General features: G+C 42.0%; 1 protein-coding gene across 4 annotated transcripts in view; it reads right to left on the bottom strand.

Annotated features, from left to right (window-relative positions):
* fto (FTO alpha-ketoglutarate dependent dioxygenase) overlaps positions 1-17,957 on the bottom strand; it is a 391,304-nt gene that overhangs the window by 255,427 nt on the left and 117,920 nt on the right. The window lies entirely within an intron of this gene.

The raw sequence follows: 17,957 nt of genomic DNA, 5'->3' as shown, positions 1-17,957 counted from the left end.
CACCCATTAGCAAAGAATACTTTCAGGTTAACACTCTGGGTGTAGTCTCTTGAGGTAGGTTAACAAAGGGTCAATGTGTCGGAAGCGTAAACCATTTTCTTTCTATTTTCAGAGATGCTGAAAAATGTGCATTTCCAGCACCTGTTTTTAAGATTTTAAAACTCATATCACTATTCTTAAGATCCAATTCTGTGAGCTATCTCCTATAATTGATTACAGTAAACATCTTGCCAGTGTAAGTCACACTGCCAAAATTTTTTGGAAGGGTATCAATGGCTATGCGTTGATGGTGTGTAAATGGAATAAAGTACAGATCAGGTATGATGAAACTGAATGGTGAAATGGGTTTGAGAGACTCGCTCCTATTCCTATGCTTCATATTAGTTATAGTTGCAGTTTTATAAACAATGATCCTTGTACATTCCAATGAATGTGTGACGTATATGATGTGTTCAACAAAAACAAGCAAAATATTCAGTTCTGGGCAAAAATTCTCTTTTAAGGTGTACAAGTCGCAGTCAATCCTGGCAAGTACATGTGAAAATGCAACAAAAACCATATCAGCATACACCACCATCCCCCCTATAATACACACACACCACCCCACCCCCACATAACACACACACACACACACACACACACACACACACACAGGAGTCATGGGTCTTGTTGATTAGATGCCTCTGGAATAAAATCAACATATCTCATAAAATGATTTAATTTTATCCATATGAACATGTGGTTACAAGTTTAAAAAAGAAACTCAAATATACTACCACCATTTGTGTATAGATATTCAACTTTTTAAAAATGGAGCAGTTTTAAATAATCATTCACATATTGCCTTGCAGAAAGGTTTAGGGAAAAATCATACAGCAGCTACTGAAGACATTGTGATAATTTCTGTGTGTTTTTACTGAATATTATGATGGGCATCATCTCCTATGTGGCTTGCACACAGAGCATTCGCATAACCAAAATAAGTGGAAGTGAGTTCCAATTTTTGAATAGTATCAGAACAGAAAAGCTTGGAAACACAAAACTCTGTTTTGGAGCCACATTGTTCACTGCTGCATATTGCAGGCCTTGAACTTAACACATATGCTGTCATTTTATGCTGTCTGTTCTGTGTTGTTTGAGTGCACATTAAGAAAAGCTACAAAGAAATGAAATGTGAAACTAGAAAATTACACCTTCCCTTTATGCTACTAATGATCACAAATATATTTCATATTATGAGAAATTTTCAGTAAACACACATTTATTAATCCTTAACAATCAAACAAACAACTTCGCTGGGAGAAAAATTACTATGGCAGCCCTTTGAGGGTCACTTCAGATCTGCCCATGAGTAAAGGGAAAATACTGGCAGCGATGCTTGCGGTTCAAGGAATTGGAAAGGGAGATGGTTTATAGGGTAGATTTTTCTATTCAGCATTTGGATTTAACTTGGGAAATTACTGCCTGTGAAAATGTGAACTGTATTACTCTCTTTTGCCGAGTTTCCCTGTAACCTTCGATACTGTAAATATATAAGCTCCGTGCCACACTACAGCTGACAAAATAATGCTCCGAGCTATAGTTGCCACATTAGCAGAAGGTAATCACGATTTAAAGATCGATCAGTAAAGGGTCAACACACAGTCTAACACTGGCCTCCAAACCAGGAAAATCTACTAACGCTTGCACTTGAAATCTGCAATCATCTGTAGGATGAAAATGAAGATGCTCAGAGGTCCCTGAAGAGTCTGCTAACAGGGTCTTCTGGAAAAAAAGGATGAAGCTAAGTCATATAAGAAGCCATAAAGACCAGAGCTTCATGCAAGTCTAATTAATGAGATAGTAGTGCACTGGAATGGAAATCTTGCTTGCAAACCAGAGGCTGAATGCCAAGCACAAAACTAAAATAACAAGTTTTCCTGTTCATCAGCATTAGTTTTGAGCCCTGAATAAATGCAGAGTCTCCTTAATTTCACTGTAACTTGTGATGAATAACCAACATTAGGTTTGGAAAAAAACAAAAAATATTGGTTCAGTTGAATCCCTGAAAGCCAGAATGCTCAAGCAATCTTCCCTGATCAAAACCCCAAAGAATGATAAAAGAACTCTGCAGTGACTGCTCTGGTTTTACACCATAAAATAGCACCGTGACAAAAAAAAGACCAACGCATCCTGACATCCCTTAAGTGAGATAGTTCAAAATATCCCCCTTTTTTCAACTAAAATGACTGTCACAAACAAACTTAGAATCCTATTATTTTCATTGCAAGGCAAAATTACTTTTGCCTACCCACTGCTGCAACCTAGCTGCTCCAAAGTAATGAGGATCTGATTTAAATATACAAAATTACCCAGGGTCCTGGAACTCAGTGGCATTTTGGGTTAGCTCAATGCCCTTTTTACCCTTTGGCCTCAGTTCAAATTCAGCCCTGATTAATGGGATGAGAGCATCTTCTTGCTTGATTGTAAGATTCTTATCTGAAATTAGATTTTTACCAGCATGGTTCCAATACCAGTGCAGCAACGTCCCATTATTTAGTTCTTGTTTGAAACCCTATTCATAATGATTTCTTCTATGTCTTAATGGCCCACTTTTCAGATGACTCCATGAACCATACTGTACAATTAAGTAGAATAATGGGACTTCGGCTCCTGTAGGCATCCCCACACATGATATGGGTAAGAGGTGATGCATGCAATTTCTTAAATTCTTAGTCTCTTCCTCCCAAACCTGAAATTTAAAAAAAAGCTTGCATTTACATAGCACTTTTCACATGCACTGGACATCTCCAAGTACTTTACAGTTAATGAAGTATTATTGAAGTGTAGCCACTTTTGTAATATAGGAATCACAGCAACCAACTTGCATGCAGCAAACTCCCACAAACAGCAATATGAATGATGAGAAGAAAATCTGCTTTTGTGATGTTGATTGCAAGATACAGAGTAAACAATTTCTGGGGTGTCCTGACCTGGAGGTCAATAATATGCCTAATTACCAGTGACTATAGTCTACCACCAATTTGGTTAGCAACGTCAGGATAGCTGAGAAAATGTCACACTAGGATAGGATTCAATTCTGATATTTGGTTAAGGTAAAACAAAATGAGTTTTACTTTATATGCTGTACCAGGCTTGAATGTGATTTATGCCTACATTAAGTACTCACATTAGCTGCAATCAGAATCCCTTACCTTAACAAGTAATGATTCACTACCGCCAATCCTCCCCCCCTCCCGACATCATCCCCCCCTCCAATTGCCCCAGCCCTAAAATTGTCTCTTCCAAACAAATTCTGTATGTAAAATTACATTCAAACCCAAAGGACTTTCTACCTGTGATCCATCCTTCATTTTGAACATTGATTCGAGTCAACAGTTTTTCAATGGTTTACTTTAAACCTGAGATTTAATTGTGAATAAATTTCAAATGCATACTTTTATGAATTGAAGTGCACTATTAACGGTGTCAGTGCATTCGTTTTACCGACTAGATTTTATTGAAGCTTAAAATCGGCTACAAAACCAATCCACAATGATCAGATGTTGGTGAATCTGATTTCAATACCTCTGCTTGCGAATGGATGCATCGGATAGGTATTTCTACATTATCTGAAACATAATAATTTTCAAAAATGTACAGCTCCCTGCTTCAGGGCTCTCAAAATTCGACTGAGGACTTTCAGAAACTATTTTCTTTGAGGCTCGCTAGACCCTTTATTCAGTTACATCGTTAAAATTCCATCTATTTTAAAATCATTATTGTGAAATGTATGACACTGCACTCAGGCTCATAGGGTATTGAAATATTTTAAATCTTACCCTTTCTGTATTAGTATCTGGATCAGATTTCACTGCTCTTCCAACCACTGCGCTTCCACAATGAAAGCAGAAGTAGGGTATCAGTAGAAATGGTAGGCAATATTCCACAATGCTGCTGTATCCCTATTCCATAATTCAGCAAAAGGTTCCACTGGATTTATAATCCAGTGTTTAAATAAAAATGAACAGAACATTGGTAAACTGCTCCTACTTCTAAATTGATCCTGCAAACAGCCTAATGCAACTTTCAAGTATTAGCACTTTCAGTTTGATATCTTACCTCAGAAAAGCATTATTCTGCGCCAGATTTTACTGCTCCTCCAACAACTGTGGTCTTGTAATGTTATTTCTAAAGATTTTTTTTTAAAATGTAAAATTTAGCAGCGTTAAAGAACCACTGCTGTCCAAGAGAAACAAAGTGACACATGTAAAATACTTTGTACAATGAATCTAAATGAGAGAGACAGCAGTGTAGTTCAAAGTTACCTACATTTTCTTTTAACAGAGCATTATCACCATATAAAGACAAGTTGCTGTATTGAACAGAAAATGGCTCCCAAATTGGTTCAAGTTAATGCTGAGTGTAACATTGTAGATTTCATAGCAGAATTTTGTGTCGCATTGTTACATTTGTTAAAATTTATAGTGATAGGCTATGATTAACAATACATTATGTTATCATGCCAGTATCTGTCTCTCGTAAACTCTTCTGCCTCCAAACCTGGTTGAAAAAAAGTGACTCTTGTGACAATAGTGGTTCTTTAACACGACTAAATTTTGCATTCAAAAAGAATCCAGCATAAATAACATTACATGAGCACAGTGTTGGAGGAGCAGTACAACCTGGCACAGAATAATGAATTTCTGAGGTAAAGACATCAAACTGTTTGAAATCTGTTTATACTTGAGAGTTGCATTAGGCTGTTTGCAGGAGCAGTTTAACAACGCAGCTGCAAAAAATATGTGGTTGGCAGCAAGCTAGCAGTGACTTAGTTGAAGATTACAGCCGATCCAGTTCTTTTATTTCAAGAACATTGTTGGATTGGTGGAGCAGTTCATCTGGACACACCCAGGGTTTAGTTCAGTCTACCTTGAAAATAAATTTAAATTGAGGATTTGGTGGTTCCAAGCCACAGAGACAGTCTGTTAAAGATTTAAACCAAATTAGATTATTAGAGCTTTCCCTGTATACCTGTGAATTATGCATGCTTACTTTTCCATTATTATTAATGATTCGATTATTATTTTTCTGCGTACAGAGACAAATAATTCTGAAATCAGACAACTGGTTTCTGTGATGTAAATATGTTGGAAGTTTAAGAGTGTAGACTCATTACACCAGGGCTGTGCGAATTACAGCACAAGTGAGCAAATTACACTGAAGTCCCTGTTCGTGTGAGCACATTTCAAAGTGAAACAAGCACCAATAGAGCATTGCCTTCACAATTTAACATTTTTATAATGCATCGGATATGTGCCATGGTGTTAAAATTACCGTAGTTGTGTTTATGTGGACAAAGGGTAAATAAGCATCAGTATTGTAAAAGTTCTGGGTTCCCAAAGACTGGCAACCAAGGATTTATAACAAACAGTTGTTAATTCAGTAGCCCAGCAGCCATTACCCACTTGGACTCTGCCTGTGCTCTGGGGAGAACTCCTCTCTTCTTCGGTAACTGTGTCATCACGTCATCATCTGACCACTTGGTCTACATCTTCCCAGTTTAATTTGGAACAACAAGTGATACTGAGATATTACAGTGTGTGCAAACATTAAATGTGTACAAATCATTATATAACATACAAGTTGAACAGGCCAACAATACATGACTATTTACATTGGGTGAGACACGGTTTGAGCGTTTGCAGCTGGTACATAGCCTATTGCATCTCTTCTCCCCCCCCCCGCCCCTTTTATTGTTTAAAGAAGAAAGGCAAAGGCCACTTGCAGACTAGTTCATTACACAGTCTTGGCACCTCGAATTTGACATGGTCATATGCACTGAGCATGTAATTGTATCAGTTGTCTGCGCTCCAGATGTTTTCAGGCTCGTGTCCTCAGCGTGGATGACCTGGGGCACTCTACTGATGTACCCAATGGGTGCAGGTAGTGTTGTGTAGGTCTCTGGAGGGGCCCCATTTCCACTCCGTCTGAAATGTATGACACTGCACCCAGGCACTCAGCCTGTGTTGTCAGCTGAATGGCCAGAGTACTGTGGTTTCTTCTGATGCCTGTAGTAGGTGATGTCGGTTTAATTCACAGTAGGTTTTGTCCATAGCCACCACATTAACTTTTCGCTGCGGAGCAAGATTATGTACCACCTCCAACTTGTCATGGTCACGTGTGGTCTGGAACCTGACTGTTTGACCAAGCATTAGAGGGCCAAGCCTGAGTAGTGTGATTACAGTACAGCTTCCTTCTTAATTGGTGTCCGATGAGTGCACCACTCATACTGGTTTTGAGTTTGGGCTGCAAACAGTAGGAATTGTAGTCCTGGTGCGCCTGGAGGATAGTTGCTGTGCTGACAAGGGCTGACCCTGCCGTGGCATTTTTCGCAGGCTAAGGACTGTGATCCTGAGCAAATTTCTCTCAACAATTCTTAGCTGAGTGCATCGTCCATTCTGCCAAGCCACTGGACTGTGGGTACAGGTGGCTGCTCGTGATATAGATGGATTGGAGGAGTGGACAGGAAAGTGGCAGATGGCGTTCAACTCTGACAAGCGTGAAGTAATGCATTTACGGAAGTCAAACAGTAAAAGGGAATAAATACACAATTAATAGGAATATACTAACAGGAACAGAGGAAATGAGAGATCTTGGCATGTAAGTGCACAGGTTCCTAAAAGGTATAATACAGGTAGATGAGGTGGTAAAGAAAGCAGATGGCATGCTCTCATTCACTGGCAGAGATATAGAATACTAAAGTAAGGATATAATGATGAAACTGTTTAAGACACTGGTGAGGCCACAACAGGAGTATTATGTGCAGTTTTGGTCACCACATTAAGGAAGGACGCAATTGCTCTGGAGAAAACGCAGAGAAAATTTGCTAGAATGTTGCCAGGGCTACAGAACTATAGCAGTTGGGGTTGTTTTCCGATGAAGAGAGAAGGCCAAGGGTTGATTTGAGAGAGGTGTACAAGATTATGAGGGGAAAAGATAGAGTATACAGGATAAAGTTGTTTCCCTTGATGGAGAATTTTAGAATGAGGGATCACAGATTGAAGTTAAAACACAAAAGGACTAGAGGGGACATGAGGAAAATCTTTTTTTTAATGCAGCAGGTGGTCACTGTCTGGAATTTTCTACCTGCATGGGGGGGTGGAGGCAAAGACCTTAAATTTGTTTAATAAGTATCTGGATCTGCTCTTTAAATGCTGTAAGTTGCAGGGCTATGGGTCATGTGCAGGAAGATGGGATTAGAAAGAGCACTTGAGTTTCTTTGGGTCTGCATGGACAAGATGGGCTGAATGGCCCCATTCTATGCTATATCATTTCTGTGCTTCTATGTTCAAAGTCCCAGTTTTCAAATTCCGTGGAGGTGAATTGATAAGCACTCTCTGTCATGAGTCTCTGAGGGATACCGCGTGTGGCAAAATAACTCTTCAGGCTTGATGGTAACTGTTTGTCGTCACGTTAAATTCAAACCAGCTGGAATATGAGTCAACTAAAACCAAATGCCGTCTACCATCCCATTCGAAAATGTTGCTGCGAATGACCATGGGAGGTCCAGGGCCTCATGTAGGTGCAGCAGTTCTTTTGTTTGATATGGCTTGAGTGCATTGCATGGTACACATTTGGAGACTTTCTCACCACGTTGGCTTACATGAAGGGCCAGTTTAGTGACTCATAGTCCCTGTACCTGGTTGCTTCCAATCCAGGGTGACCCTGGTGAAGTTGCTGTGTGTAGTACCTCTGGAAAAAAAGAAGTTGCTGGCCATGCAGAATCAGTCCATCCTGTATGGTTAATTTGCGCAGATGCAATGTGAAGAGGTTTCTTTAAAATAGCTATGAGTGGCTGATGATCAGTTTCAACAGTTGCAGGATGACCATATATGAAATCATGAAATTTCTCACAGGCGAAGACTAGAGTGAGGAATTCCTTTAAATGACCCACATAGTTGACCCTGAATCAGCATTTAGCAGCGTTAAGTTTCAACTATATGACGCTGATTCTGAGAAAGACAAGACAAGATTGTGTATCATATTCTTTCATAGTACTATCCCAGACCAGGATGCCATCAACAATAATTTTACAGGGTCACCCTGCAAAGAGTTGCTCCCATGCACCAGTGGAAGACCTCATTGCCAGTGGAGATTTCATAGGGCATATGCAGAAACATTTTTGCCGAGCAGAGACATAAATATTGTAAGCTTTGAAGATTCCTAATCAGCACAATCTGCCAGAACCCACATTTCACATCCAGGATGCTGAAAACCTTGGCCGTTAGGCATAACTGCTATCACCTGTTTCACTGTCTTCATAGGGTGATGAGGTCTGAGCATCACCTTTTATAAATTAACTGGGTTAATGCATATCTTACTGCAACCACCATTGCTGAAACCTATTTTGTGGCCGCAACTATTGGAGTTATGATATCCAGTTTCAACATCCGATACATTTGTTTAGAAAACAAAGGTGGTTATAAGGGATTTATATTTGTATTGGTAAACATTAGAAAATATGCAGTTTTAAGTGGGTTAAATTTAATGTTTGTACCTAGAAGGTTAAAATTTGTATCAAATTCATGCTGGACAAAGATGCTTGTATGCGTGGCGGTTGGTTTCAATTCCAACTGTGATTTTATTGTGCATAGAGAGGGCTACTAGATGTGAACAGTAAAGAAATCAGCAGTGGCTGCTTGGCAACTGGGACCTTGTAAGGTAAAGACATTTTTAAGTTTTAGTTTAGTTAATTTGATTGCAGTTACAGTCAGAGATAGGTAGTTAAGAGAGAAGGCAGCTCTCATAGCTCTGCTGGAAGCAACTGGTTTTAGAAGGCTAAAGAGGGAACACCTCTCTCAACTTTGCTGGAAGAAAAGCCATACTATGAAGTAATGGTTAAAACAGATGCCGGAAATCTAAAATCCAGCTAGTTAAGGAAAATTTTTTGAAAATGAAGGCAAGTCCTGAAGACTTAGCAGTGGACTAATGTTCTGGTCAACTATTTAAAACTTGAAGCTGCCCTGTGTGTAGGGTAGAGTAGCCACACTTTCCATGTGAATAGTTTATTCACCATAGGCCACAAAGTCCATCTGGGTAATAAGGTCCAGCACTACATATGGGTCTAGTTCCCACAGCATTGACTGGGTAACATATTACACCTTGCTCCCGAGACTGTCTTTACTTTTGGTTGTCCGTTATTGCAAATCATGTTCAGGGTGGTGAAGATCTCACTCTTTTCTGCTGCAATGTCAACCTCTCACAGTAGTGTATTGTTGAAGGCTCAGTCGTTTGGTTGCTCTGGCTGAGCTCCAATCCATTCACTTTGCTGATGCTCCTAACCTTGGAGGATTGACCGGCTACACTGTGGCTCTTGTCAAAAGAAAGCTGCTGGGATTTTGATCTGCAGCATTTTGCAAATTGATTCTACTTTCAACATTTGTTGCAGCATTTACCATATGCCCAACAGCCTGCTCTGTTCTGAGGGTGTTGGGGCAGGGTGTGCCCCTACCGTGAAAACTTCAGTTTCCTGCCTAAACTCCTTGCTGCTTTTTTGACAGTGTATTTAACATGCTGATGCTAATGGCTGGTTGTGGTGCTACATCTTTCTCTTGCAGCAGCTGTTTGTGGACTAAGTGACAGTGGACCCTACAGAATATTCAGCCCCTGAGTAACTCATCAGTAAGAGCTCATCAGTAAATGCACATTTCTCATAAGATTTTCAAAGCTGCTGTGTACGATTGTATTGATTTGTCAGGCCTTTGGATTGTAGAGTTAAACACATGCATGTTGAGTATTATGTTCTTCAACGGCAGGCAAACTTTCTCAAACTTTATATAATTATTTTAAGGTCCTCTTTCTCCTCCTCCATTTGAAACACAAAGGTCTCAATGGCCTTGGGGCCTGCTAGATTTAGGAAAGTGTAAACTTGTTGATTTATCTGATAATCCAACATCACAATAGATATTTGTTCCTTTTCAAATTTGACCCAGCAGTCTGCATTATTTTCATCGAATAGAATCAGGTCGACGTGACAAAGTCCTTGTGCCATACTGCCAACTCCTGACACCATGTAAAAGCGTTGGATTCCCAAAGCCTGGTGACCAAGTAAATATAACAAACAATAATTTATTCACTAGTTAAGCAGCTACTACATGCTTAATCTGTGCTCCAGGAAGAACTCCCAGGATTCTGTCACATGGCCACTTGGTCTACAAATATTATGGATCAATTATATCTTCACAGAAATGGCTTAGTTAAATTTCATAGCAACATAGAAGGTAGGAGCAGGAGGAAGCCATTTGGTCCTTCAAGCCTGTTCCACTATTCATTATCTGGCTAATCATTCAACTCAATAGCCTAATCCTGTTTTCTCTCCATAACTTTTGATCCCATTCACCCCAAGCACTATATCTAGCCACCTTTTGAATGCATTCAATGTTTTGGCATCAACTACTTCCTGTGGTAATGAATTCCACAGACTCACCACTCCTTGAGTGGAAAAATGGCTCCTCATTTCCGTCCTAAATGGTCTACCCCAAATCTCATTATATACTCTCACAAATCCCTATATACATTGCAATGAGACACTGATAGGATGCAGAGTTGGGCCGAAAAGTGGCAGATGGAGTTTAGCCCTGATAAGCGCAAGGTGATTCATTTTGGTAGGACAAACTTGAATGCAAATTACAGGGTCAACAGCAGGGTTCTGAGGAACGTGGAGGAACAGAGAGATCTTGGGGTTCATGTCTACAGATCTCTGAAGGTTGCCACTCAAGTGGATAGAGCTGTGAAGAAGGTTTATAGCATGTTAGTGTTTATCAACAGGGGGTTTGAGTTAAAGAGTCATGGGGTTATGCTGCAACTATACAGGACCTTGGTGAGACCACGTTTGAAATATTGTGTGCAGTTCTGGTCACCTCACTATAAGGAGGATGTGGAAGCATTGGAGAGATTGCAGAGAAGATTTACCAGGCTGCTGCCTGGTTTGGAGGGTAGGTCTTATGAGGAAAGGTTGAGGGAGCTGGGGCTTTTCTCTTTACAGTGGAGCAGGGTGAGAGGCGACTTAATAGAGGTTTATAAGATGATGAGGAGGACAGATAGAGTGGACATTCAGAGACTATTTCCTTGGTGAATGTAGTTGTTACTAGGGGGCATAACTATAAGGCTCATGGTGGGAGACATAGGAAGGATGTCCAAGGTAGATTCTTTACTCAGAGTGGTTGGCATGTGGAATGCATTGCCTGCTGTGATAGGGGAGTCGGACACTTTAGGAACTTTCAAGCGGTTATTGGATAGGCACATGGAGCACACCAGAATGATAGGGGGTAGTACAGCTTGATCTTGGGTTCGGACATAGCTCGGCTCAACATCGAGGGCCGAAGGGCCTGTACTGTGCTGTGCTGTTCTATGTTCATCTTATTAAGAGATCCCAAGAATGTTCTTGGGGTGCCAAACCTCCAATTTGGCCTGGAGTCTCATGGAATTGAAGTTCAATCACCAGGATACCTGTGCAAAACCTGGAGAAAAATCACTGGAACATGAAATATTTTTGTTATTTTGTTTGAACATTTCTCTTTACCAGACACAAGAATATTCTGATCACCTCTTCGAATGCTTTTCCAAACAATCATAGGTTCCATAGGTTATCCTTGTAGCAGAGGTAAGGATACCCAGCAGAATCGCAGAATGGTCTAGAAGGAGGGCATTTGGCCTATTATGTCTGCACTGGCTCTCCAAATGAACAACTCACCTAGCTCTATTCTCCTGCCAACCCGACACTTTCTTCTTATTCAAATGACAGTGGAATTCCCTTCTGAATGCTTCAATTGAACTGTTTCACCACAATCCCAGGCAAGGCATTCTAGACCCCAACCACCAGCTGCATGAAAAAGTTTTCCCTCATATCACTATTGCATCTTTTATAAATTACTTCAAACGTATGCCCTCCCATCCTTGATTCTTTCATGTATGGAAATAGTTTCTCCCCACCTATTCTGTCCAGACCCCTCATGATTTTGAATACCTGTATCAAATCTCCACTTAGCCTTCTATTCTCTAAACAGTCTACGGAAAACAGTCGCAGCTTCCCCAGTCTATCTTCACAACTGAAGTTCCTTAACCCAGTAACCGTTATAGTGAATCTTTTCTGCACTCCCTCCAATATTTTCACATCCTTCCTAAACAGCAGCAGCCAGAACTGGACACAATACCCCAGCTGAGCTCAAACTAGTGACTTATAGAAGTTCAACATGAACTCCTTGTATGCCACTATTAGTGCAGCACAGGAAGCCATATGCTTCCGTGATCACTCTCTCAACCTCTTCTGCCACATTCAATAACTTTTGCATACACAAACCCAGGTTTCTTTCTCCCTTTATTTTATACTGTCTCTCCATTTCCTTTTTACAAATACAAATCACTTCACATTTTTCTGCAACTGTCCACCCATTCCAACAATTTCTCTACATCCCTTTAAAGTTCGAATGACGCGGAACAAGTTTTGGTATGCGACCAAAGCACCTATTTTGTTGGGTAAGCAGGACTAAATGCTGATGGGAACAGTATGCTCCAGACTGCTGAATAAGTACCTATGTCCTACCAAGAGATGTCAAGGTATGTCTCAGACAGCAAAGATGAAAACTGTTCAGCCTTTTCCCCCTTCTAGCACATCTTGTCCAATTCTAGAGGAGCTTGGACTCAACTTGGATGTAATAGCTGCAGTTATTGTGATACATGTGATTTCAGCATCATGTGACGGATTGCTAGTGATTCTACAGCCTACATATCTTAATGTATCAACAGTCTCTAGTGTCACATTCTCAATGTTAATAGGCAGTGGTACAATAGTATGGTAATATCCTGAATCATGATATTTGCTTTCCTGATGCTGATGGTCAAATCAAATTCTTTACAGGCATGAGAATGTCTGTCCATTTGTTGCTAAAGTTATTCATTGGTGTAACAAACTCCAATAATTTAACTGATGGTAAGTAAAGTCATAGCTTGGGAGTTTCAGTTCTCAGTGGGCCTCGGGATGTCCGCACACACACTGGTCAGGAAATGGCAGGCCTCACAGTTCAGATTTTGTTTTTACATTTTTGGGCCTTCAAATTCATTCTCTATGATTCTCTATGTTTGTGTGTGCACTGGAAGGAGAATGGCTATTCGTGCAGTTGGCATCTTTCATGTCTTCAGGCCAGGAATCAGTCCTGTGCACATTTACAGTTTGTTTCTTTTATGTCCTTAGAGTGGGAACTGGCCCTACCTATGCAGAAAAAGAGGAAACAAAGACCTGAAACAGCGCAAAACTACCGGATCAAATGAAGTGGAACTGGAGTGCCATTCGAGAGAAGGTGCCCCAGGAAGCAGGATATGGGAAGTGGGGGACAGGGAGAAGATTCCAAACGAAGAAGGTGGTCCCAACCAGTGTATGGGACAGAAAGAAGTCCCACAAAAAAGTCCCAGGCAGGGATCAGAGATAGAGTCCCTTGAGTCAACATACATGACTGGAACAAATAATAAGGCTCCAAGTTAAAAACGAAATACAGGTGAAGACCTGAAGCAAAGCTGCCTTGAGAGAAGCCCTGAAGACCAGAGGAAGCAGCCAAAGGTTGGTGACTCCATACTGCGGATCTTTTGGAGCAGTGGCGTTCTGTTTAGCATGCCCAAAGATCTGAAATTTTGCTTGGAAATTGAAGCTTGAATGTACTTAGAGATCCAGAGGAAAGGAATCTCACAAGGTGAGATTGAAACCTTGGAGATGGATCCTTGTTGCTTTGAGAGGGAGCAAAGTTTGAAGAGAATTACAAGATGAGTTCTTCAAATTTGAAGACTGGGAATCCATCTGAAAAAGACACTTTCAGCGAGGCCGGTTGGCTCACAGTGTGTCAAGCATTTGGGCGGGTTGTTAAAAATCATAAGAACATAAGAAATAGGAGCAGGAGTAGGCCACCTGGCCCTTCGAGCCTGCCCCGCCATTCAATAAGATCATGGCTGATCTGTCGTGGCTCAGTTCCACATTCCCGCCCTCTCCCCATAACCCTTAATCCCCTCTCTTATCAAAAACCCATGAACCCGCGTCTTAAAAATATTTAGCGAGGTAGCCTCCACCACTTCAACGGGCAGAGAATTCCAGAGATTCACCACCCTTTGAGTGAAGAAATTCTTCCTCAACTCCGTTCTAAACCGCCCCCCCTTTATCTTGAGGCTGTGCCCCCTAGTCCTACTGTCCTTCTGAGCGGCAAGAGTCTCTCCACCCCATTCATCATCTTATACGTCTCAATGAGATCTCCCCTCATTCTTCTAAACTCTAACAAGTACAAGCCTAGTCTATCCAGCCTCTCCTCATAGCTCAACCCCCTCATCTCCGGCATCAGCCTAGTAAACCTCCTCTGCACTCCCTCCAAGGCCAAAATATCCTTGCGTAAGTACGGCGCCCAAAACTGCACACAGTACTCCAGCTGCGGCCTCACCAATGCCCTATATAGCCACAGCAAGACCTCCCTACTTTTATATTCAATCTCCCTCGCTATGAAGGCCAGCATCCCATTCGCCTTCCTGACCACCTGCTGCACCTGCAAGCTGGGTTTTTGCGACTCATGCACAAGGACCCCGAGGTCCCTCTGTACCGTCGCCTGCTACAGTTTTTCGCCACGTAAGCAATAATCCTTCCTACCATTATTCCTACCAAAGTGGACCACCTCGCACTTGCCAACATTAAATTCCATCTGCCAGTTCCTGGCCCATTCGCCCAGCCTATCTAGATCCTTCTGTAGACTCTCCACACCCTCCGCGCAATTTGCCGTTCCACCAATCTTGGTGTCATCAGCAAATTTCGACACCATACACTCGGTTCCCTCCTCCAGATCATCTATATAAATGGTAAATAGCTGAGGCCCCAGCACCGATCCCCATAGCATCTGCTTTGAATAAATATGTAATTTACTTTGGACCGTAGTGTCTCTGACCATAGTTTGTCAGTTGGTTCACAAGTACTGAACACTTACCCTGAATATTAGAATATAAATTGGATATGGCAAATTGCTTTATCTTTTTGAATTTGTATCGATCTGTAAAGATGTAGCTGGGGTGAAGGAATAATGAGCATTTGAATTATTCTCTTGTTTGTATTGAGATCTTTCCAACCTTGTTGCCTGATGTAATATAGTTCTTTTTTTTGTTTTAATTAATATTTTAATCTGTGTGTTCAATGTTTATCAGTAGACTCCTGCGAACTTATTCAGTAACCTTCCTCTATGGTTTTAAAAAAATGGTTGAATCTATCAAGCCAGGTTTCATAAGAACATAAGAACATAAGAAATAGGAGCAGGAGTAGGCCATCTAGCCCTTCGAGCCTGCCCCGCCATTCAATAAGATCATGGCTGATCTGTCGTGGCTCAGTTCCACTTTCCCGCCCTCTCCCCATAACCCTTAATCCCCTCTCTTATCAAGAACCCATCAACCCGCTTCTTAAAAATATTTAGCGAGGCAGCCTCCACCACTTCAACGGGCAGAGAATTCCAGAGATTCACCACCCTTTGAGTGAAGAAGTTCCTCCTCAACTCCGTTCTAAACCGCCTCCCCTTTATCTTGAGGCTGTGCCCCCTAGTCCTACTGTCTTTTTTGAGCGGGAAGAGTCTCTCCACCTCTATCCTATCCATCCCATTCATCATCTTATACGTCTCAATGAGATCTCCCCTCATTCTTCTAAACTCTAACGAGTACAAGCCTAGTTTATTCAGCCTCTCCTCATAGCTCAATCCCCTCAACTCCGGTATCAGCCTAGTAAACCTCCTCTGCACTCCCTCCAGGGCCAAAATATCCTTGCACAGGTGCGGCGCCCAAAACTGCACACAGTACTCCAGCTGCGGCCTCACCAATGCCCTATACAGCTGCAGCAAGACCTCCCTACTTTTATATTCAATCCCCCTCGCTATGAAGGCCAGCATCCCATTCGCCTTCCTGACCACCTGCTGCACCTGCAAGCTGGGTTTTTGCGACTCATGCACAAGGACCCCGAGGTCCCTCTGCACCGTCGCCTGCTGCAGTTTTTCGCCACGTAAGTAATAGTCCTTCCTACCATTCTTCCTACCAAAGTGGACCACCTCACACTTGCCAACATTAAATTCCATTTGCCATTTCCTGGCCCATTCGCCCAGCCTATCTAGATCCTTCTGCAGACTCTCCACACCCTCCGCACAATTTGCCTTTCCCCCAATCTTGGTGTCATCAGCAAATTTCGACACCCTGCACTCGGTTCCCTCCTCCAGATCATCTATATAAATGGTAAATAGCTGAGGCCCCAGCACCGACCCCTGGGGCACCCCACTAGTCACCAACCGCCAATCCGAATAGCACCCATTGACCCCCACTCTCTGCCTCCTATTTGACAACCAATCCTCTATCCACGCTAACACCCTACCCCCAACTCCATGTCCCCTGACCTTCTGCAATAACCTCTTGTGAGGTACCTTGTCAAACGCCTTCTGAAAATCCAGAAAGACCACATCCACCGGCTCGCCTCTATCCACTGCCCTAGACACATCCTCATAGAACTCAAGTAAATTTGTCAGACACGACTTCCCTTTAATGAAACCGTGTTGCGTCCGCCCTATCAAGCAATTCCCTTCAAGATGCCTCGCAATTTCCTCCTTAATGACGGATTCTAACATTTTACCTACCACAGACGTTAAACTAACCGGCCTATAATTCCCCGCCTTTTGCCTGGCACCCTTCTTAAACAACGGCGTAACATTAGCCGTTTTCCAATCTTCCGGCACTTCCCCGGAATCCAGCGACGTCTGGAAAATTACCACCAAGGCATCCACTATAACCTCCGCCATTTCTTTCAGAACCCTCGGATGCATTCCATCCGGTCCTGGGGACTTGTCCACAATCAGCCCCTCCAGTCTGTCGAGCACCACCTCTCTAGTAACAGTGATGTCATTAAGACCCTCCATTCCTACCACCTTTCCATCGCTAACACCCGGCAAATTATTCACGTCCTCCTCTGTGAAGACAGAAACAAAAAAGTTATTCAAGACCTTAGCCATATCCCCATCCCCTACCACTAGCTCCCCTTTCTCATCCTCTAAAGGACCAACGTTCACCCTAGCCAGCCTCTTGGGATCTGACTTGTCCAGTATTACCAGCTGGGATTGTAACATCCGCATGGAATGCTGGTGCTGCATTGTCAGCGTGGAACAACGCTCTGATGAGGTCTTACCCCACCTCTGCCTTGAAACTCAGGTGAGCAAGATTGAACAGCTTTCTGTCAATTCTGGTATGTAAGTAAATACTCGCTGTGGATGACCTGAAGGCGTATGACACACATACATATATTCTTACCACATAGATAAATGGTCAAGATTGGTAACTTGACAGTAAAGGAATTTCATTCTCCACATGCTGGTGGATCAGTTTAGTATCAGTAACTGTGACTTGCATTTCCACCTGTCATCACATTGTATTCTGAAGTTAACCATTGCCTACTTGAAATGTTCCAACATCCCTTGAAAGGCTAATGATTGAAGCATAAAGATTGTTGAAATCATTTGAAATGTGACTGAACTATTTTGGCATTAGTTTCCAATTTTCAAAGGATTGTCCGCTTGCTATGCAACTGTGTGGCATGCCAGATTACAGATGCCAGGCTGCAAGCAGGCATGCTTGTTACTGAAGATGCATACAAATACACTGTAAATGCTACTCACCCTGTTGGAGCTCTCAAGATAAATTGTGAAATGCAACATCCTTTTCTAAACACCCCCACTAGCTTGCACACTGAAATAATCACTGATTAAAGGCAGAAGCTCAGGCTTTTGGTCAGGACTAAATATCGAAGGTCAGCTACAAGAGTGCTTGGCATTTAGTGCGCATGACCTGCTGAGTAAATTATTTATAAATGTGGGTGAATGAAGGCCACCTGCCCAGGTAATCCATATTTAATTTCCTTTGTACCTGGCAAACTATCA

This window comes from Carcharhinus amblyrhynchos, chromosome 4, assembly GCF_965287045.1.
Source record: "Carcharhinus amblyrhynchos chromosome 4, sCarAmb.v2.hapA, whole genome shotgun sequence".
NCBI classification, from domain to species: domain Eukaryota; kingdom Metazoa; phylum Chordata; class Chondrichthyes; order Carcharhiniformes; family Carcharhinidae; genus Carcharhinus; species Carcharhinus amblyrhynchos.
The sequence above is the reverse complement of the archived record's forward strand: the minus strand, read 5'-3'. Positions and strand labels throughout refer to the sequence as shown.